Raw genomic sequence first — 5,582 nt, 5'->3', positions numbered from 1 at the left:
GAGGTGTCCGATTTTAAAATAGCTTTTCGGTGAAAGCACATTTTGTAATATTCTGAGTAGATAGCTCGCCATCACAGGCTAGCTATTTTGACACCCACCAAGTTTGACCCTCACCAAACTCAGATTTACTATAAGAAAAATTGGATTACCTTTGCTGTTCTTCATCAGAATGCACTCCCGGGACTTCTACTTCAATAACAAATGTTGGTTTGGTTCCAAATAATCCATAGTTATATCCAAATAGCGGCGTTTTGTTCGTGCGAAATATTCCATTATCGTACTTCGAAGCATGTCAACCGCTGTTTAAAATCAATTTTTATGCGATTTTTCTCGTAAAAAAGCGATAATATTCCGACCGGGAGTCGTTGTTTTCGTTCAAAGATGAAAGAATAAAAACATGGTGTCGCCTCGTGCACGTGCCTCCAGTCTCTGTTCTCTGATCGGCCACTATCCAAATGCGCTACTGTTTTTCAGCCAGGGCCTGCAAAGACATCATTCAGCGTTTTGCCGCCTTCTGAGAGCCTATGGGAGCCGTAGGAAGTGTCACGTTACAGCAGAGATCCTCAGTTTTCAATAAAGAGAGTGTAGAAGGCCAAGAAATGGTCAGAGAGGGCACTTCCTGTAAGGAATCTTCTCAGGTTTTGGCCTGCCAAATGAGTTCTGTTATACTCACAGACACCATTCAAACAGTTTTAGAAACTTTGGAGTGTTTTCTATCCAAAGCTAATAATTATATGCATATTCTAGTTTCTGGGCAGGAGTAATAATCAGATTAAATCGGGTACGTTTTTTATCCGGACGTGAAAATACTGCCCCCTATCCATAACAGGTTAAGGTCACTCTCCCTTTCCCTCTTTCACTCTCCTATTTTTCTCTCTCTCTTTCTCGCTCTGTCATTTACAGTTTTTCTCTCACCCTCTCCCACCATCTCTCCTGTGAGCGTGTGTGTTTGACGCGGTAGGGGAGGAGGTGTGGGGGTTTAATGTCAGACCGTGCCATGATCCGCTCTGAGGAGTTGATTTGCTCCGGCTCAGCGCCCAAGAGGCCGATTAGCATTCTGTCGCTAACCCCATCTCCCACATACTGTACCCGTATGCACGGCACCATACATCTGCTGCCGCCACCATCCCTTCACCCGCTCAACCATTTCCTCCTCCCTTCTTCTTACTTAGTCGTTCCCACCACCCACGCTAATAGCGAGGCCTACAACTACATTCTTTGAAAAAAAGTTGCTATGTAGTAACTAAAAGGGTTGTTTGGCTGTCCCCATAGCAGAACCCTTTGAAGAAACCTTTTTGGTTCCAGGTAGAACCATCTGCGGAAAGGAGGGGGACAGCCGAATAACCTTTTTATTCTAAGAGTGTACGACTGCCACATCCTTTCCCAGCTACCCTGCTATCCTGGAGTTAGTTCTTAGGGATTCAGAAAAGTACTTGTGAGTATAGGAGTAATTATCCAAGCAGGAAATAGACCAATTTCTTTCCCACCCTGTAGGAGTTTTACCTATTGTGATGATGCGGTACCTGTTCAGACCTACACTCAGACAGAGGCCTACGCCTTGGGCTCTTAAAGGACTTGCCAGTCTCATTGGCATTGAGACAGAGTCGCGGCAGGTTGGTGTTTGTGGTAATGAGACCAGTACCGATGCCGGCGGGGAGACATTGATCGATCTGAAATAACCAGATTACTGGTTGTTGGGTTTAGAACTCCTGAAAAGCTCCCCGCTCCCCTTAAATCTGTATGTCCCCTCCAATTGAATGTTAAGATAATTGGATCTGAAAGTTCAGAATGAAATGTATGTTGATTTGATAACCCAAATAATCAATGTAATAATACTCTATAAGATACAATGTTGGTAAAGTCGAATAAGAAATTAGAACGTGTGCTAATATGCCAATAGCTATTGAATAAGTATTGACATACAAAGTTTATGGTCAAACCTTGTGTGGAACATTGAATAAATATACCTATGACATTTAATTAGAGAGATTTAAATTAATTTAATTCAATCAAAGCCTATTGGATGATAACTTATTTCTAAGTAGGACAGAAGAATTTATAACAGTTTATAACACTTTCTCCGACATAACATAGATACAGAAGATCCCCTTATTGTATGGGACACTTTTAAATGTGTCTTTAGAGGCCATGCAATTAAATACTCATCTTTAAAACAAAAGCAATTTTGGTCAGAAGAGTTCATATTAACAAAGGAAATAGAAGGATAAATAAAAACTGTACCATAGAGGCACAGAATAAGTTAAAGGAAAAACTGAAAGAAATGGAGTAACTTATTCAAGAAAGATCAAGTGTAATGTATTATAAAAATATAGCGAACTGTATGGAATATGGGGAAAAATACCAAACCTTTTTGGATTTACTCACTGTTTTAACCACTCCTATAAAAATGGTAGATTATATATATAAAGAGTACCAGTCAAAAGTTTAGACACACCTACTCATTCAAGGGTTTTTCTTTCTTTTTACTGTTTTCTACATTGTAGAATAATAGTGAAGACATCAAAACTATGAAATAACACATACAGAATCATGCAGTAACCAAAAAAGTGTTCATCAAATCAAAATAGATTTTATATTTGAGATTCTTCAAAGTAGCCTTGATGACAGCTTTGCACTCTCTTGGCATTCTCTCAACCAGCATCATGAGGTAGTCACCAGAAATGCATTTCAATTGACAGATGTGCCTTGTTTAATGTTCATTTGTGGAATTTGTTTCCTTCTTAATGCGTTTGAGCCAATCAGTTGCGATGTGACATGGTAGGAGTGGTATACAGAAGATAGCCCCTATTTGGTAAAAGACCAAGTCCATATCATGGCAAGGACAGCTCAAGTAAGCAAAGAGAAATGACAGTCCATCATTACTTTAAGGCATGAAGGTCAGTCAATCTGGAAACTTTGATGAAAATGTCTCTCATGAGGACCGCCACAGGAAAGGAAGACTGCTGCAGAGGATAAATTCATTAGAGTTACCAGCACCTCAGATTGCAGCCCAAAAAAATGCTTCACAGAGTTCAAGTAACAGACACATCTCAACATCAACTGTTCAGAGGAGACTGCATGAAACAGGCCTTCATGGTCGAATTGCTGCAAAGAAACCACTGCTAAAGGACACCAATATTAAGAAGAGACTTGCTTGGGCCAAGAAACACGAGCAATGAACATTAGACTGGTGGAAATCTGTCCTTTGGTCTGATGAGTCCAAATTTGAGATTTTTGGTTCCAGCCGTCGTGTCTTTGTGAGACGCAGAGTAGGTGAAGGGATTATCTACTCATGTGTGGTTCCTACCGTGAACCATGGAGGAGGGTGGTGTGATGGTGTGGGGGTGCTTTGCTGGTGACACTGTCAGTGATTTAATTAGAATTCAATGCACACTTAACCAGCATGGCTAGATGAACGATGATCTCTGCACGTATGGTTCCCACCAGGAATTCAAGGCACACTTAACCAGCATGGCTACCACAGCATTCTGCAGCGATACACCATCACATCTGGTTTGCGCTTAGTGGGGCTATCATTTATTTTTCAACAGGACAATGACTCAAAACACACCTCCAGGCTGTATAAGGGCTATTTGACCAAGGATAGTGTTGGAGTGCTGCATCAGATGACCTGGCCTCCACAATCACCTGACCTCAACCCAATTGAGATGGTTTGGGATGAGTTGGACCGCAGAGTGAAGGAAAAGCAGCCAACAAGTGCTCAGCATATGTGGAAACTCCTTCAAGACTGTTGGAAAATCATTCCAGCTGAAGCTGGTTGAGAGAATGCCAAGAGTGTGCAAAGCTGTCATCAAGGCAAAGGGTGGCTACTTTGAAGAATCTAAAATCTAAAATATATTTTGATTTGTTTAACACTTCTTTGGTTACTATGTGTTATTCCATATGTGTTATTTCATGGTTTTGATATCTTCACTATTATTCTACAATGTAGGAAATAGTAAAAGTAAAGAAAAACCCCTGAATGAGTAGGTGTGTCCAAACGTTTGACTGGTACTATATATTGATAAAACAAATATATGGGGGCTCCGTAATGATGCAGACAATTACGCTGATGAAAGCTGCAATCTATCTGCAATATTAAAGCTGATCTACACCCTAAATGTACTTTGGGGAATTCTAAAATGCAATGAGTTACAGATGAACATTGGCTTGTGAATATGTTACATTTGTCTTATTGAACTGATACGTGTAACTGTCGACTGTACTGTATATCTACACGTCTTCTTTTGAAAATGGTGGCTTGACATCAGTAAGGCTGGTAGATGCCATCCAACCCATGCATTACATCGCCTAACTTAAGATGTCATAATTTGATTAGGTGCTCAAGTTCTGTTATATGAGCCGTGCATCTGATAGTTGGTATAAAATCCATAGGTGAGGAGTGCAAACTTTATTGAACAAAAGTGAGAATAAACTTTGGATTATTGAGCTCACCCCAGGAGCTCAATAAATGTCATGTTCGATTAGGTGACGGAGCCAAGGTAATGAGCATCAGAGTTTGTGTTCCACAAACTCCAGCAAAGGAAAACAAGGCTATAACTGTGTAGGAGTGAAGTTACCATTGAGATAACAGAGTTAGAGAAAGACAGATACGTTTTGGGTATTTCCAAGAATCTTCGAACCAGCCCATTAGTGAGTCCCTCAACATTCCGAACAATGAGAGACGACTCCGTAAAATAATAATAATAATAGAATATGAATTTTCAAACGTCAACCTCGAGGCAAAGTGCTCGATCATCGGCGATCGGCGCCCTAATCCCTTGTCTGGGCACAGCTTGAAGCTCCTGCCTTTCGTCCTGCCGCTAAATCACAGAGCGCCGTCGCTTTATTCTTTCATACATCAAAATAAGAGAGGAGTATGTATTTTGTCTGCAAGTGTATATTTACAAATGAGTGGTTTTAATTTAAAAGAATGACTCAATTCTTCTCCTGTGTCAAAGACATGATGAGTAATGCTTTGCCTGGAGTCGTGCTGCAAGTGATTGGTTTTCTATTGCATCAAAATCAGAGATTCATAGATCATGATAAAGTGGTGCGGCCTGGACAATGCTTCATTAATGACTAGGGGAAGCTGCAGACAAGGAAGCTATTTTTTTTGAAGAAACAAGAGTTTTCTACAAATACAGCTTGATTGCACTGGAAACGTATGTTGCTTTCAAACATCGTTCAGAAGCATGACATAGTTACCAGATAAAAAGCAAGGTTGTACAATGTATGTGATGCTGGTGGTGCTCAAACTTTCAGGTAACTACTGTACATTGCAGTGATTTTACTGCATGGTGATTGAGTACAGGGGTTACTGTAAGAACACTACAGTGGCCTGAAAGGGTAAAACCTTTACTCGAAGCATCATTGCGTACTGTGCTGTCATTTGCACAGAGAAGAACCTATGAGGCTGCTCTCGGAAACTTTGCAGGAGAGTGGTAGATGGAGGGATAGGCCAACATTAGGACAGGTCCTTTAGGACATTTCTGAATTCTGTTTTTCCTTCCTTCTCAGTCTTTTGCTTAGCTTGAGTCCTTGAGGTGGCTCCCCTTTTCCCATTCCCCTCCTGGCTGTGT

The sequence above is a fragment of the Salmo salar genome, chromosome 18 (assembly GCF_965601325.2).
Source record: "Salmo salar chromosome 18, fSalSal1, whole genome shotgun sequence".
NCBI lineage: Eukaryota > Metazoa > Chordata > Actinopteri > Salmoniformes > Salmonidae > Salmo > Salmo salar.
The sequence above is the reverse complement of the archived record's forward strand: the minus strand, read 5'-3'. Positions refer to the sequence as shown.